At 39.1% G+C, this 18,693-nt stretch overlaps 1 protein-coding gene across 1 annotated transcript in view; it reads right to left on the bottom strand.

The window, feature by feature from the left end:
- ZNF438 (zinc finger protein 438) overlaps nucleotides 1-17,046 on the bottom strand; it is a 177,644-nt gene extending 160,598 nt beyond the window's left edge. The window contains exon 1 of the mRNA XM_011956343.1: nucleotides 16,990-17,046. The gene's annotated coding sequence lies outside the window, so the exon portion shown is untranslated. The remainder of the gene's footprint in view (nucleotides 1-16,989) is intronic.
- Between the last annotated feature and the right edge of the window lie 1,647 nt (nucleotides 17,047-18,693).

Here is an 18,693-nt window from a genome sequence, read left to right on the forward strand (position 1 = left end):
CAGTTCACTGTGTGTGTACATCAAAACATCATATACCTTAAATATATACAATAAAAACGAGGTATTTACTATTTGCACAATGCTCATCATCCTATTTACTTTTCCAGAGTAGGATCAAATGGCATTTTGGGAAAAATCATGTTATTGTGAAAGATATGCATATATGATAAATAACAGACCTGGGTTAAAATATTAGCTCTTTCATTTACTATGTTGTGACCTTGGACAACTTACTTAACCTCTCTGAGCCTAAATCTCTTCAGCTTATTAACAGATGTGGTACACAGAATATTGCCTCCCTCAAAGGATGTCCATACCTTATTCCCTGGAATCTCTGCCTACCCTATATTACATGGTATGATATTGTGAAATATACATCTGGTCTACATCCTCATTTCCTGGCATACAACTGCTAAAATCCTTAGAATCTCCAAAGTGATGCCTTTTGTACGCTAATGAGTTGACTGATGGTTGGCAGTCTCTAGGTAGCTTCAGGATGGAGGATGGTCACTAGAAAGACCAAAGCACGATTAGAGGGTTGGGACATTCAGCAACACCCTCCAAGCTCTAGGAAGGGGAAAGGGTCTGAAAGTTAAGTTGATCACCAACAGCCAATGATTCAATCAATCAGGCCTACCCAATGAAGCTTAAATAGAAACCCAAAAGGACACAGTGTGGAGAGCTTTCAAATAGCTGAACACATGGAGGTTCGCAAATGGTAGTACACCCGGGGAGGGCAAGGGAGTTCCTTGCCCCTTCCACATGCCGGGCCTTGTGCACCTCTCCATCTGTATCCTTTATAATGAACCAGTAGATGTGTTTTCCTGAGTTCTGTGGGCCCTCTAGTAAATTAAATGAACCCGAAGAGGTGGCTATGGGAACCCCAATTTATAGCAGGTCGGTCAGAAACACAGGTAGAGCCTCCTGAGACTTGCTGTGAGACTGAGGCCTAAAGTTAGGGGATCTGACACTCTCTACAGGTGATGTCAGCATTGAATTGAAGGTAACCCAGGTGGTGTCTGTTGCAAAATAGCTTGGTGTGGTGGGGAGGAAACTCCCATACGTGTCATCACAAAAGTCTTCTGTGTTGATTGCTGTTGGCTGAGAGAATACAAAAACAAAAAAAAACAAAAAACATTTGAGCGTGTTTTTTCCACTCATTTGATGAGGGGGAATTAAGGTTGCACGCAGAATTAAGGCTGGTAATCAGTGGACCTTAAAATAACAAGAGTATCTGCATTATCCAGATGGGTCCAAAGTAATCACAAGAGTTCTTAAAAGGGAAAGAGGGGGCAAAAGAATCAAAACCAGAAAAACAGCATTGTGAGAAAGATTTGCCCAGTCACTGCTGGCTCTGAAGATGGAAGGAGACTAAAAGTGAAGGAATGCAGGCAGCCTCCAGAAGCTGGAAAAGACAAGAAAATTGACTTCCCCTAAGCCTTCAGGAAGAAGGGCAGCCCTGCTAACAGGATGTCGGGTCCATTTTGGGCTTCTGACCTCCAGAATGTAAGATAAGAAATTTGTGTTGTTTTAAGCCACAAAGGTTTTTTCGGTGTTTTTTTTTTTGTTTTGTTTTTGTTTTTTGAGATAGAGTCTCGCACTGTTGCCCAGGCTGGAGGGCATGGAGTGCAGTGGCGTGATCTCAGCTCACTGCAACCTCCACCTCCTGGGTTCAAGCAATTCTCCTGTCTCAGCCTCCTGAGTAGCTGAGATGACAGGTGCACGCCACCACGCCCGGCTAATTTTTGTATTTTTAGTAGACATGCGGTTTCACCATGTTCGTCAGGCTGGTCTCCATCTCCTGACCTCGTGATCCGCCTGCCTTGGCCTCCCAAAGTGCTGGGATTACAGGCGTTAGCCACTGCACCCGGCCAGATTTTTTGTTTTTTTGTTTGTTTCGTTTTGTTTTATAGCAACAACACAAAACTAATACACAGGTAAAATGAACTGTCTTCATAAGCTTTGTGTAGATTAACCAAGATAACGTATATAAAGTACCTGAGTGCCTAGTATATAGGAAGCATTTAAATAGCTATTAAGAGTGTTAGTTCTTTAATAGTAGAACACTCTTAACAGCACTGAAACCAAATAGTCAACACAAAGAACACTGAGTTCTAGAATTTACTCAAAGCTGCGACATAAGACATCTTGGCCTCTTTATGACTCAGCTCTCTCACACAGCAAAATAAGGGGGGACTAGATGACTTTTGAAGTTTCTGCCAGCTCTAAAATTTTACGACTCTAAAATCTAATTCCTTAATGATACATTCTACTTATTGCTAATTAACTGATTGAGAAAATCCTATTAAATATAAACAGTAGACCAAGCAATTTTCATTTTATGTTTCAACATTTTCAATATTTTATATTGCTGAGTTACAGTCTTATAAAGTTGAGTCATGGCATAAAAATCACAGGCCTGCAAGCAAGGAAAAATATCTAAGTCATCCTGCTATTATTTAATGGCCTTACCGTCAAACTGAAATAATAATATCTTTTCAAATAGCTCAAAGTATATTCCCACATATTACCTCACTTATTCTTTTTTAACAGCTTTATTGAGGTATAATTCACATACTATGCAATTTACCCTTTTGAAATATACAATTCCATGGTTTTAGTATATTCAGAGTTGTGCCAACATCACCGCCATTTTAGAACGTGTTTATCATCCAAAATGAAACTCCCTATCCATTAGTAGTCCTTCCCCATCTCTCTCCTCTAACCCTCTCAGCTCATGAATCTACTTTCTGTCCCTATGGATTGGCCTACCCCGCACATTTCATATAAATGGAATCATACAACATATAGCCTTTTATGTCTGCTCCTTTCACTTAGCATGTTTTGTTATGTTATAGCACGTGTCAGTACTTTATTCCTTTATGCTTTTAATGCTGAATAATATTCCATTGTATGGATGTACCACATTTTGTTTATATATTCATCAGCTGATAGATATTTAGGTTGTTTCCACTGTTTAGCTATTAGGAATAATGTTACTAGCATTTACGTATAAGTTTTTGTGTGTACGTATGTTTTCATTTATCTTGCACAGATACCTAGGAGTGAAACTGCTAGGTAACATAGGGTAACTCTATGTTTTAACCTTTTGAAGAACTGTCAAGCTATTTCTAAAGTGGCTGCCCATTTTAAATTCCTACCAGCAATGTATGGAGCTTCCAATCACTCCACATCCTCACCAACACTTGTTATCTTCTTTAGATTACAGCTAACTACTGGGCATGAAGTAGCATCTTATGTGGTTTTGATTTGCTTCTATGAGTGACAACATTGAGCATCTTTTCATGTGCTTATCAGCCATTCATAAATTTTCCCTAGAGAAATGTCTATTTAGATCCGTTGCCCATTTTAATGGGGTATTTTTGTCTTTTTAATATTGAGCTGCAAAAGTTCTTTACAAATGTGGATATAAGTCCATTATCAGATATATAATTTGCAAGTATTTTCTCTTACCCTGTATACCTCATCTAATCTTAGTGCAGCTACTTGCACTAGATAGATTGTGTGTTGCTATCCCCATTTTGCAGACAGAATTGGCATATGATTGAACAGATCTGATAACTGGCACTCAAAAGAAAACGTATAGCTGTGCCTCTGCTTCTATTAATTTAAAAGAGTATATTGATAGCAACATTGTGACAACACATCCAGGAAGGCTGCCTTGTTCAACTCAATAGATGCAGGGAAGCTATCCTGTATCTATTATACAACCTAACAATATTTTCCACAGTTACACCAAGGATAGTTCATTCCTTCACTCAAAAAATACTGGGTATTACATGTGAGGTGCCACACTACTCCTAGTTCACAAGCATCCATGAACATGATCAAATCCTTGCCCTCATTAGTCTTATAATTTGGCAGTGTCATGCAAAACTCTTAACCTTAAATTCCTTAGTTGCAAACAGTCCCGACAAAGAAATGTTTTACCTTAAAGATCCACTCTCAACTCAGAGGAAGTATTACAGAGCTTAACACAATTCATACTCTTCTTTTTTAAAATGAAAAGCATCAAACTTCCTTTGTGTCCTAGGACAACCTTGTTTTTGAGTATTACTCCAATACCTAGGCCATCACCTGGTTCTTATCAATTCTTTTTTTTTTTTTGAGATGGAGTCTTGCTCTGTCATCCAGCAGGCTGGAGTACAGTGGCTCAATCTAGGCTCACCGCAACCTCCACCTCCCGGGTTCAAGCGATTCTCCTGCCTCAGCCTCCCGGGTAGCTGGGATCACAGGCACATGCCATGACACTCGGCTAATTTTTGTATTTTTAGTAGAGACAGGGTTTCACCACATTGGCCAGGCTGGTCTCGAACTCCTGACCTCGTGATCCACCCACCTTGGCCTCCCAAAGTGCTGGCATTACAGAAATGAGCCACTACGCCCGGCCTTATCAATCCTTTTTATAATGCAACAATGCTTACTTTAATGACACTTGTTAAAATTAAACATGGCTAAAAGAAGAAAATACTTATGTTTACCTTTAACCAGAAAAGCCTGATGATTCAGAGACTAACTCATGGCCAGTTCCTATTCCATCCTGAATAAAAACGTTACAATAGCTCCATTAAGCAAAACGAAAATACAGAGTTACAAATCTGACAACTTAAACAGGTAGTTCTAACCTTTTCCATCAAAGCAGTCCTAATTCAGAACTGAGGGACCTAATCATCCCCAGAAGACTGAAGGCATCACCTTAAGTGTCCCAGGCAAACTTTAAATGTCTTGCTCTTATTTTTTTTCCTTAAAAATTGTACACAAATGTTACATTCTGAACTCCAATACATCTATTTCCTCTTGGCATAAAACATTTAATATGTTTAATTAGGGTCAACAAAAAAAGTTGTTGGCTAGACACAACGGCTCATGCCTGTGTTTCTAACACTTTGGGAGACTGAGAAGGGAGGACAGCTTGAGGCCAGGAGTTTTAGATCAGCCTGGGCAACATAGCAAGACCCTGTCTCTAGAAAAAAAAATTAAAAATTAGCCAGACACGGTAGTGCACATCTGTAGTTCTAGGTACTTACTTGCATGGCTGAGGCAGGAGGATTACTTGTGCCCAGGAGTTCAAGGCTACAGTGAGCTATTATTGCACCACTGCACTCTAGCCTGGGTAACGAAGTGAGCCCCTGTTTCAAAAAAAAAAAGATTTTGTTGAGAAGGACAGACAGAACTTATGGTGTGTAATTAGAACTATGTTAATTTTTACTATAAAAATGTAGTAGATTAGATAATAGCCAGTGAGGAAAACTAACACTCAGGAAGATGCAGCATGCAAGCCTCATGGTTCTGAGTGTCTTCAGCACACCACTTTGTATTGCACGTACCACTGTCAGGCAAGCCAGGTGCCTGAGGATTAAGAAGGCACAGGCTGAGCAGGGAGAGCATGGCCTGGGGTGATCCCAGGGATGAGCTGCTGCAAAAGAGCAACAGTTCAACCTGGGGCTTTCCCACACTGTGAGCTGGCAGGCTAAAGGTTCTCAGAAGGTGTCTCAAAGTTGCTTTGGAGGTCAGAGGACAACTGCAAGTGGGCAGAGCACTGCACTCCTGACCCCCCTTTCACTCAGTTTCCCCTGGCTGACACACAGGGCTTCCATCAAAGTTTTCTGCAGACTGAAGTATCAAGTCAGACTGTGAATAAAAGGTCTGAAAACGTAGATCTAGAGGAAGTCTTGGCCAGGAAGACAACCATGTACATCAGCTATGAAAGACAAGGTGAGGACAAAATGGGAGAATGAATAATGGAGCTGGAGAGGAAGAGAATCAAAAACAGGAAAGGGTGTGGTATAAGCCAAGGGTCAGGGTCAGGCGTTCATCCACAGAAAAGAATGTCTATTGTGGAGTGGGTGTGTCTGCTTAAAGGAATAGCAACAAGATTCTCACGCAGAAGCACTCAACTGCTGAAATCTCAAATTCCCATATGTTACTTGTGGACCACCATCTCTTGTCCCTCTGGATTACCTAATTGTCCATGGCCAATCAACTCTTCAAAAAGCAGTCAGTGTGAGCCTTCAGAAAAGTACTTCTCTGACTCAAACCTTTCAATGGCTTTTCATGACCCTTGAATAGAATCCTAGGTCCTTACAGTGGCCCTAATGTATCATGGCCCTAATTTATTACCACTGTTCTCCTCCTCACTCATGCTCCCCAGTGCCACGGCTGTTCCTCATACAAGCCTCTGCCAGGGCTTTGCACATATATGTGCTGTTTCCTTGTCCTGTAATGCTCTGAGACATCTGCATTGCTGTATCCCTGATGACACTCATGTCTTTGCTCAGAGGTCACTTCTCAGAGCCTCTTGCCTGATTTCATTTTCTTTTTGACATTATCTTACCATCTGAAATTACACATACAAGTATATATATGTTTATACACATAATGTATGTTAATCATCTACCTCCCCATTGGAATTAAGATCTACAAGGGCAGATTTTGTTTTGATCACTGTTTTGATCTAGGGGGCCACAGCACCTAGAACAGTGTCTAGAAGATAAATGCTCAATACACATTCATTGAAGGAATGACTGCATACACCAACTCCGTTCTTAAATCTGTTATGCTTGGTCTTTCCCCATTTCACTCTCTATCTTTCCTAATCCATTAACCATCCTCCAAGCTTTACTTCTTATCCGTTGTAACCCAGAATCTGATCTCCCAGAAAGAGGGACACCCTTCCCCACAATGCCAGAAAGGAGGTAAGAATGTGTGTGTGGTTACTGGTCAGTGAGGGTGAAGGAAACAGAGGGAGTCTGACATAATAACCCCTCACTCCCTGGCCTAAATTCTCAACTGTCTTACTGGCTTGTCCTTCCACAATACACTCCCTAAACCAGTCTAAGAGTCTACTTCTTTAATCCCATACCTGGTCTAGAGAGCAGTCATAAAAATCTCCAACCACAGAAGCTGGGGATTCCACAAATACACGGCTTCCCACCTCAGCAGACCCTTCTCACTGCTGCCATCAATCCTCTCTTAGGCTCTCTCACATCCCACAGATTCAATTCCAAACGTCCACCACTTTCAAGCTTCCTACTCCCCCTTCACTCAGAAAATGACATCACCTCCACAGAAACAAAAGAGGGGTTGTTAGGTCAGACTCCCTCAGTTTCCTCCACCCTCACTGACCAACAACCACACGCACATTCTTCCCTCCTTCCTGGCCCTGTAGAGGAAGGTGCCAGGAAGATGCAGGAAGGAAAATTCCTGCTCAAAGCAAATCTGCAACTTCAGGTATCCACCTCCTTAGGGCTCTGATGCCATCATTGATCCACTTCCCCCTCCACATTTTCTCTCTCTCCTTCTCTTCTTTTGCCCCACTGAGCATAAATGCTTACATTTCTCCCATCATTTGGTTCATTAAAAAAAATGAACCAAACTAATATACATCCCCAGACTTTATGTCTCTCTTGCCACTTCCTATTTGCCTCTTTTCCTTCACAGCCAAGCCTTGAAAAAAGAGTTTAAACTGTTTTTACTGTCTCCCGTACCCCACATCATTTCCTACTTAACCCTATGCAATCTGGACTGCAAACACAAAACTGCTCTTCCCAAAGCACAGATGACTTCTTAAATGAAAATTCACTCAAAGTGTATCAATTTAATAATGATATCCTTGATCTTAAAATGCCCGTCTCTTGGCTTCAGCAACATTATTCTTTCTTGGTGTCCTTTCCACTTTTTTGGCCCCTTCTTTGCAGTCCAGTTTGCTATACTGACTGTGTGATCTGGGGGGAAAAAAACAAAAACAAACAAACAAACAAACAAAAACCTCTAATTATGTCATGTCACAGTTAGGAACATGGGCTTTGTCTTTGTCTGAGCTACCACAACAAGAGAAATTTAACTGGGTGGCTTAGACAACAGAAATGTATTCTCTCATAGCTCTGTAGGCTGAGAAGTCCAAGATCAGGGTGTCAGCATGGTCATTTTCTGATAAGGGCCACTTCTGGGCTGGCAGACAGCCACCTTACCACTGTGTCTTCATATGGCAGAAGAGCAAGAGTAAGCACTCCGGTGTCTCTTCTTTTAAGGGCACTATTAACATCATGAGGGCCCCACCCTCAGGCCCTCATCTAAACCTAATTATCTACCAAAGGCCCCATCTCTAATTACTATCAACATTAAGGATCAGGGCTTCCACATGAGTTTGGTGGCAATACAATTCAGTCCATAACATGCTCTGTGGCAAATAAAGCCTAGCAAGAATCTACACTTTACCATTAATCAGCTGCAAGACGACGGCGAAGGTACCCAACCTCCCAGTGGCTCACTTGCCTTATCTACAAAACATGAGCAACAGTACTTACCTCATAAATCTGTTGTAAGGATCAAATAAGATAAACCCTTAAAACAGTGCCTGCCTGCAGTAAACATGCAATAAATATTAGTCATTGTTCTTACTGTTATAATTATACATAAATATGTGTGTGTGTGTGTGTGTGTGTGTGTGTATATATATATTTTTTTTAGGGACAGAGTCCACTCTGTCACCCAGGCTAGGGTACAGTGGTGTGATCATAACTCCAACTCCTGAGCTGAAGCCATCCCCCGATTTCAGCCTCCTGAGTAGCAGAGAGTACAGGCATATGCCACCATGCCCAGTTAATTAAAAGAAAAAATTTTTTGTAGATACAAGGTCTTGCTATGTTACCCAGATTAGTCTTGAACACCTGGGTTCAAGCAATCCTCCCACCTCAGCTTCCCAAAGTGCTGAGATTACAGGCGTGAGCTACCATACCCAGTCTGTTACTGTTATTGATCTTGTCATTCTCATAGCTGTCTTTATTAAAATCATCATTACTAACTGCCATTGTTATTACTATCAACATTGTTTCTGTCATTATTACCAGTGATAAAATAAAATTATTCTAGATCGAGTCCTATGTAAGATAATTTAACAAATAAATAATTTTTACAAGAATACAGCATTATGGCCGGACGTGGTGGCTCACGCCTGTCATCCCAGCACTTTGGGAGGCTGAGGCAGGCAGATCACCTGAGGTCAGGAGTTCAAGACCAGCCTGGCCAACATGGTGAAACCCCGTCTCTACTAAAAATACAAAAATTAGCCAGGCGTAGTGGTGTGTGCCTGTAATCCCAGCTACTCTGGAGGCTGAGACAGGAGGATTGCTTGAACCTGGGAGGCTGAGGTTGCAGTGAGCTGAGATCACGCCACTGCACTCCAGCCTGGGCAGCAGAGTGAGACTCTGTCTCAAAAAAAAAAAAAAAAACCAGCATTATTTATAGAAGGAAAACCTGAAAGCAATCTAAATGCCAATATACTATCAACTTCAGCTGCAATAATGACATACCATGACTGGGACTTCCTCACAGTTCTGGAGACTGCAGTCTAAGATCATGGCGCTGGCACTGTCAGATTCTGATGAGAGCCCTCTTCCTTGCTAGCAGATGGCCATACTCTTACCATGTCTTCACACAAGTGAAAAAGAGAGCTCTGGTATCTCTTCCTCTCCTTATAGGGGCACCAGTTCTATCTGATCAGGGCTCCATTCTTACTACCTTACTTAACCTTAATCACCTCCTTAAAGGCCACTTCTCCAATACTGTCATGTGGAAGGTTAGGACCTCAACATATGAATTTTGAGGGGACATAACTAGTTCACAGTGACCAATAATAACAAAATTTTAAGTACAGTAAAACTGAATGTTATACAATAATAACCAGGCAATATAAGAACTCTAAAGCAAGAAAGAAAATAGATATCACATGAAAATATCAGGATATAAAATTTTAATATAAATATGTAAAGCATATGCTTATGAAAATAAAAAGAAATGTAGCATAATTATAACAAGGGTGATGTTAAAGTAAGAGCTTTATTTCTAAACTGTTGGTATAATTAGACAATCTGAAAAATAAATGTTCATAGAAAGCATACATAAATGAAAAGCTTCAACTGAAAGAAATCAAGAATAATTTCCAATCTAACATTCTATATTTGTTTCCTGCTTACATCATTGCCATCTGTATTAGCTAGGATATAAGCTGAACTCCTGTAATAAGACCAATATAGTGGCTCAGATAAAAAAAGAATTTATTTCTCTCTCATGTTACAGTCAAGAGGCAGACAAGTGGTCAAGGGAATGTAAGTAGCTTTGCTCCATAACGTCATCCAGAGACTAAGATTCCTCCTGTCTTCTCTTACCACTCCTTGGGGCACTGCCCTCAGGTGCATGATTGAAGCTAACTCACCAATGCTTCATTTATGGGGATGGGAGGGAAAAGAATATGACTAACAAGCCGCTTTTTTAATACAAATATGCTTTTAAAAGTAGCATTATGTCACTTCCACTCTCATCCCTCTGGTCAAAACTTAGAAATGTGGCTTCATCTGGCTACAAGGAGCGTAAGAAATACAATTTCTATGTAGGGGTTATGTGCCTAGCTAAATACGTATCAAAGGTGGGAGAGCATCCTTCTTCCCACTCTGGAATAGTCATTTCCTTTCTAAAGGGATAACTTGAAGTCTCATCCAGTTATTGGATTTAGCTTAAAGTCTAGGTCTCTGGGCAATACACAACCCTCTTCAACCCATGCACGTCCATGTAGCTCCTTCGTAGTGCAGTGGCCCACAAACTAACAAAAGAGTATGACCTCTGCTCTCTTATCACCACCATTACACCCAAAATACAACTGTGGAATACAAATGAGATTAATGCAATTAAGTCTCCCATTCTGAAAATAAAAGAAAGCAAACACCTATTTTTATCAAAGATGAAATACTTCTAGAAAGGAATTGCAAAGTATCTCTGCTCTAGCAAGAAGGCAAGTCCCTTGGTTCATTTCAGATTCTATTCTCTGAGGGGAAAACCCTTGTACAGGTGTCTTGGCAGTCTTGGCTTTGCCTTTGGAAGATTTTTTCTTTTCCATTATCACTTCTGGTCACACATGAAGCAGACTTGGAAGAGTACGTGCTCCAAGAGGACATCAAAGATCTAATAGCCTAGTTCCTGCTGGTGCAAATTTGGGACCAAGGGTTGCTTTAGGTGACAAACAATATCAAACCATCAGAGGCTTTTGCAAGCCAAACTTATGGGATCTTTGGCAACATAACCTCCTAAAAATTTCAAATGGTCTGTTTGCCTCAGTCAGTTCCACAAGAAAGTAGTAACCACAACTAAGGATTTAATCTGGTCATAAATATCAAGCTTGTCAACTCTCTTGTTCTGTGACACAGCCATTCCTCCCTCTCTTCAACCCTCTCTTGATTGAAGGTTAGCTACCTTGAGATTATCTGATTCACATCAGGAGGCTTATACTACTCCAACCCACTGACATCAGGACAGGCCATGTGACTTGAGGTATCCCTTCTGACCTGACTGATTTCAGGCTTAGCCATTTGACTTGCTTTGGCCAATAAAATATGAACAAAAGTAACACGTGCCACTTCCAAGACACTGCTTCTGCCATATCTCTTTTGCCTGTCACAAGAAAGGCAATGTCCCAAACAGGCTTATTCCTTTGGCTTAAACACTGGAGTGACAAAGTATGTGGAACACAGCCACAACTAACATGTCATGAGTAAGAAATAAACCTTTGTTGTTGTAGGCAACTGAGATTTTGTATTTATAACTGAAGCTTTTACATAGTTGAAATGACTGGTTGAGGTGGAAAAGCAAATCCTTAATTTGAACCTTGCCTGGACTGTCTGCCACTGTCAGGCCAAGAAAATCTAACAGGAGATTCCTGAGAATGACTATCTTACCTCTTGCTGTTTGGCATAGAGAAGCAATTTTTTCCAACACTGCAATGCCCCATATTACTGGCCTCTCAGTCAATTCAGACCACAGGCCATTGGCAGAGAGAACCTCCTTTAGCTGTATAACTAAAAACTATATACTCCCTTTCAACTCTAATTGCAAACTGGCTAATTGTTCTCTCACTTGACGCCCTCTTGTAGTTACTGGCAAGGACTAATCAACTCATATTAGCAGTCTGATTCTTTCTAACTACCTCCATGGAGGTACAAACTGGGTAGACAAATTGACTCTCCTCCAAGTTATTAGAGGTGACAGTCTCACTGAACATTTTGCCACCGTGTAATAAGGGTCACCAGTTTTCCAGCCTATAACATGTTTTCTACTGTCTGTCGACCAACCACTTAACCAGTGCTATACATTTCAGCTTTTTAATTCTGGAACACCATTTCGGGTGCCAATTTTGTACTATACAGGCTATGGGCTAAGCTGCTGTAATACAGTGATACCAAAAACCAGTGGCTAAAACAAGAAAGAATTTTATTCTCTTCCTTGAAACAAGAGACAGATAGGCAGATGGCCAGGGAGAAGATGGAGAGTAGTCATTGGTTCTGCTCTCCAAGGTCATCCAGGAACCCAGGCAGAGGGATCTTTAGGTTCAAGGTAACCGTTGCCATTCTAGCTGCTGCGGCTTTCAGTAAGGGGGAAAGGGAGTGAAGTGGGCAGACGAAGTTCAGGACAAGCACCTTATATTTACAAAGATAACTCAGAATTTTCACATATCACTTGTGTTCTTATCTAACTGGCCCAAACCTAATCACAAAGTCACACTTATTGGCAGGAGGAGTTTAAAAACAGTCTCTATGTGCATAGCCATGTATCTGGCTAAACCAACAGGGTTCTGGTAGTAAAAGAAACGAGGAATTAGATATTGGAGCAGAATTAGCAGTCTTTGCCACACTTTCATACAATCTATTCTCCATAGTCATCAGTTTCTTTAAAGGCATGGTTCAGACAATGGCACCCTCTGTTCCAAACCCTCCAGGGGCTTCCTATTTCACTTAGCATAAAAACCAAAGTCCTCACAATGACCAACAAGTCTTCACACAATGTGCCCCTTCATTGCCTCTTTAACCTCATCTCCTAATATTCTTCCCATAAAATAAATACCAAATATATTAAAAACCAATGTATAAAAGGTAAAACTGTAATGCTAATGAAAGAAAAAGTTAAATAACATATTTGCAACCTTGGGATGACGAAAGATTTATTCAAGATCTCAAAAGCATAAACATGGAAAAATTGTGATGGCATCAACTTTGATGAATTGGACACCACAGACAAAATTAGAAGATAGGCAAAAGACTGGAAGAATATGTTTGCAACATCTAAAAAAGGCAAGGGATTAAAGTCCAGTGTATGCCAAGAACTGTTGCAAAAACAACAACCAAAAGATAGAAAGTGCAAATGAAAATCTGACAAAAAGGCAGAGGCAGACAATTCGCAGAAAGTGAAATTAAGTTTGCCAGATAATATACAGGATGCCCCACTGAATCTGAATTTCAGATAAATAATTATTGTTTTTTGTAGAAGTGTGTCCTGCATATTGCATGGCCCATACTTACACTAAAAAATCATTTGTTGCTTACCTGAAATTCAAACTTAACAAGGTATCTGTATTTTTATTTGCTAAATTTGGAACTGTAAGTGAAATCCATACAAGTGAATGAAGAGAATCTCACTCTCACTCACTAGTAATTAAAAAAATGCAAATTAAAATTTGAGCTACCATTTTACCCATTATACTAGCAAAAACTAGAAAATAAGTCTTTTATTGAAGAACATGTAACTCTTTTTTTTCATTTTACTACAAAAGATAATCAAACCTAGGATTCTTTATCATATCACTAGGCAAATAAGAGCCCAACTCTTCACTGCATGTACACAGAGAAAAACACATTTCAAACCCATTTATTTCATACTGCAGATAACAAGAATAATCCTAGTAACCATATTCAGGAATCAATTTTTTCCTAAGAATTTTAAGTACATATTTAGTGTGAACCTAAAATAATCAAAAGGGTCAGACTGTAGTTTAGAGTTTATTCAAGCACAAAGGTTGAGGACTGCAGCCAGGGACAAAACTTCCAAGTTGCCTAGCTGAGCGCTCCAGAAAACAAAAGAGAGTCTCAATCTTTTAAAGAAACAAAGGACGAATCAGGAGAGGGGGCAATTACAAAAGCTGTTCATCAGAAATTCTCATTGGTTTACAAAAATAACATTGCTTGGTGATTGGGTATATGTTGTTGAACTACAGCGTACATGGCATTTTATGGGTACTTGGCGTCAGTTAGTCTGGAGCCCCAATAGCAAGCAGCTTGAAGGGGTCATTATTTAGCTCTATGGGGAATGAGATGTGACTGCTATTACATTTTAAATGCCTTTCTGGGCCTGATAATTTAAAGGAGCTTGCATTCTCAGATAAAAAGGTTTTTCTTATTTCTCCTTAGTATAAATTTGTAAAGTTTAACTGTTAAAGACAACAATGTTTCAATATCTTTTAGTAGTTAAACAACAGCTCTGCCAAAAACAATATTACTTATTGTTCATAATGTTAATGTCATAATATATCATAAGTAATTTTATAATATATTAACTATAGTATTAATTTTCACACTAGGCTAAGATTAACCTCTTAAGGTTGACTATCATACAGGTCAGAAATTTGGTCTGTCAACAGAGACAAGAATCAGACTTTACATTTTTAAAGAGTTTTCCCATAAAAATATCTAAATCACAAACATAGGTTTAACAGTGGATTATTCCTACCTGGAAGGCAGGAATGAAGGTACAACACAAAACCTGTAGATTAAGGAAGGAAATAGAGGCTGCATATAAAAACAACAGCAACCTTTTTTTTTTTTTTTTTTTTTGAGACAGGCTCTCACTCTGTCACCCAGGCTGGAGTGCAGTGGCGTGATCTCAGCTTACAACAGCACCCATTTTTTAACATGTTATGAGCTTATTATATACGTAAATACAGACAGCACTTAGGGCATTTAAAAATAAAACTTCAATACAAAAAAGAAATTACACCAAAAACTCATTCTGACTTCTATAACTTCTAAGATAATGAATGCCCTAAATTTATTTTAACATCTCCATAGGAAAATAATAATTTAAAATATTACTGTGAAAGATCAATTTAGAAAAAGTTTTGTCACAGAGTAGTTATAGATAGTACAGCAGTTCTTTATTTCATTCTGAAAAAGAAAAATATTCTAAATAAATGTTAAACAACTGAAATATTGGGTTGGTGCAAACACTAATTGCAGGTTTTGCATTGCTGGAATTTGCCATTTGATATTGGAATACATTTTTAAAATAAATGTGACTATGTTATATATCATTTTAATGGACATTTCTCACTTTTATGTTTTTGTTCCTAATGATTTATTACTTGCTGTTTATGTTTATTTTAGACTATGGAAATGATGTTAGACAAATAGCGAATTCCAGTGATTTTCTTATTCGGGATCAAAATGGTTCATAAAGCAGCAGAGACAACTTACAACATCAACAACGCATTTGGCCCAGGAACTACTAACAAAAGTACAATGCAGTGGTGGTTCAAGAAGTTTTGCAAAGGAGACTGAAAATGAGGAACATCATTGCCGGCCATCAGAAGTTGACAACGACCAATTGAGAGCAATCACTGAAGTTGATCGTCTTACAGCTACGTGAGAAGTTGCCGAAGAACTCAATGTTGACCATTCTATGGTCCTTTGGCATTTGAAGCAAATTGGAAAGTTGAAAAAGCTGGATAAGTGGTTGTCTCAGGACCTGAGGGAAAATTTTTTAAAATCGTCATTTTGAAGTGCCATCTCATCTTATACTATTCTATTCAACAATAACGAACCATTTCTCAATCGGATTGTGATGTGTGACAAAGAGTGGATTTTATACAACTGGCAACAACCAGCTCAGTGGCTGGACCCAGAAGAAGCTCCAAAGCACTTCCCAAAACCAAACTTGCACCAAAAAAAGGTCATAGTCACTGTCTGGTGGTCTGCTGCCAGTCTGATCCACTACAGCTTTCTTCTTCTTTTTTTTTTTTTTTGGAGACGGAGTCTGGCTCTGTCACCCAGGCTGGAGTGCAGCGGTGCGATCTCAACTCACTGCAACCTCTACCTCCCAGGTTCAAGCGATTCTCCTGCCTCAGCTCTCAATTAGCTGGAACTACAGGTGTATGCCACCATGCCTGGTTAATTTTGTGATTTTAGTAGAGATGGGGTTTCGCAGTGTTGGCCATGCTGGTCTCAAACTCCTGAACTCAGGTGAGCCACCCACCTCGGCCTCCGAAAGTGCTGGGGTTACAGACGTGAGCCATCACACCCAGCCCACTACAGCTTTCGGAATCCTGGTGAAACCACTACATCTGAGAAGTACACTCAGCAAATCAATGAGATGCACTGAAAACTGCAACACCTGCAGCCAGCGTTGGTCAACAGAAAGGGCTCAATTCTTCTTCATGACAATGCCCAACCGCACGACACACAACTAACGCTTCGAAAGCTGAAAGAATTGAGCTATGAAGTTTGCCTCATCTGCCTTATTCACCTGACCTCTTGTCAACTACCACTTCTCCAAGCATCTCGACAACTATTTGAAAGGAAAATGCTTCTAAAACCAGCAGGTTTTTGGAAAGCAGAAAATGCTTTCCAAATCCCAAAGCATGCATTTTTAAGCTACGGGAATGACCAAACTTATTTCTCATTGGCAAAAATACGTTGATTATAATGCTTCCTATTCTGATTAATAAAGATGTGTCTGAGCCTACTTATAATGATTTAAAATTCATGGTCCTAAACCGCAATTACTTTTGCACCAACCTAATACTTTATATAAATGGTACTATGATATAATAATTATAGTGACATGATTTGCAAATACTAAAATATTTTCCTTGCCTTGTTCTGTAAAATATATGTAATACAATCATTAATCCTTCATAATGTTGATAAGAATAATTTCCAAGTAACTTTCAAAAAGTAATCACTTCTAGATGTATCTCTAATAACAGCAAAAACAACACACTTCGAGATCTATAACTGGCATCTATCAAGACTAATTTTGGCAGGCACATAATACAACACACTTCCACAAGAGAAAAAAAAATAGACATAAAAGCAACACAGCCTTCACCATAATTTTTAAAGCATTAATATATTTCCACAAATAATATATTACCTTTTGAACTATATATAAAATAATCCTTGAGGCAGCTTGGGTTCCAAATATATTATCCCGAAATTGATAGAAAACAAGTGATAGTTGTACATCCATTTTTCTTTTAAGTTTCAGAAGAAAAGGAAAATCAAAAGTATGTTATATTAGCGCCATGGCTAACATTAACATGTCTGACATAAAAAGTAAGTATTCTTCAACTTCAAGAAAGGAAAAGATTGTTCTTTGGCTCTAGTTGTGAGCTGGAAACAAGTAACCACAAAACCAGTTTTAAATCTACCCCAATCAATCCTTAAAGTCTACTCAACATTTCCACTTAAGTACTTTGTCAACAAAGTAAGCCAATCAGCAACTGCCCGCTTCAGTACCTTTGCTCCTTAAAGCCCGTCAGTCTCTAAACTCTAACTTTAAAGCTGGCTAATCCTCAAATTTTTGCACTTTTCAAAATCAGCCAATCTCAAACTCTGTGCTTCCTCAAAACCCTATATAAAAACATCTCTGCGTGTTTAAAGGACCATGTTCTGCAAGCATGGTTCTCCCCTACTCAGCAAGTATGGTTTACCAAAACTCAGATAAGTTTCTAGTTAAGTCAAATTAGAATGGGCTTACAAATACTGAATTACCAATGATTCAAGTGGCAACATAACTATCAAGAGACCTAAAATTGAGTTAGGCAAAGACTTTGTGAATTTATCCAGAAATTGTCAGATTTATTTAGTGAAGAATATCTGAAGACGCAGAACAGCTCAGTGGAAACAGCCAAACTACATTATGAGTTGGGTGACACTGAATAGGTTATTTAATATCTCAAAACCAGTTTCCTTTTCTATGGAACGAGAGTAATAACTCTATTTCACAGTACTGTCAAGAAGATTAAATGGGATAACAATAACTGGTAACTTTAAAAGATTCCTAGGTATAAAAGTTCTAGATTTGCTTTCATCACTAACTTGCTAACACATATGGAAAGTCATTTAACCTAAGTCTGTTTCTTCATTGGTCTAATAGTGAGGATAATGCACGCCCTACACATTTTATGGATTGTTCGTAACAATCAAAAATGAAAATTAATGTGAAAAGGATTTTGATAGATATAAACCATGAAACTCTGAGAGAGCTAATTTAACATACACAACAATAAAGGGAATTCACCCTAGGAAACATGTTACAATCCAGGATTATATAAAGTCCAGATTAAATTAATTTTAGTAAGAAATATATTCATAGCCAAAAACAAATGTAAAAACACTAGACACACTGGCAACCAAAAAAAATTCAAGGCTACTATTATTAGATTCAAGAATTATTTCCCATTCAGTAAAAGAACCAAATTAGCTCAGCTATCCAACAGACTAAAAGCAGTACAACACAATCCTTTGTCCAAGTCAGGCATTTGCCACTTAAACCTACCACCTCCATTTCTAAAGTATTTTTAAAAAAAAAAAAAAGAGGAATGGAAGGAAGGAGGGAGGGAGGGAGGGAGGGAAGGGAGAAAAGATATTACAGGATTTCTCAACATCAGGAGTACTGACATTTTGAACTGGATAATTTTCTGTTGTTGAGAAGTTGTCTTGGACATTGTAGGACATTCAGTGACATGCCATAATGGCCTCAATCCACTAGATGCTAGGAGTAATGCCCCTACACACAAATGTGACAACCAAAAATGTTTTCTAGACATTGCCAAATGTCCCCAGAGTGTGTTGG

This window comes from Colobus angolensis, unplaced genomic scaffold (assembly GCF_000951035.1).
Source record: "Colobus angolensis palliatus isolate OR3802 unplaced genomic scaffold, Cang.pa_1.0 Scaffold414, whole genome shotgun sequence".
In the NCBI taxonomy this organism is placed as follows: Eukaryota; Metazoa; Chordata; class Mammalia; order Primates; family Cercopithecidae; genus Colobus; species Colobus angolensis.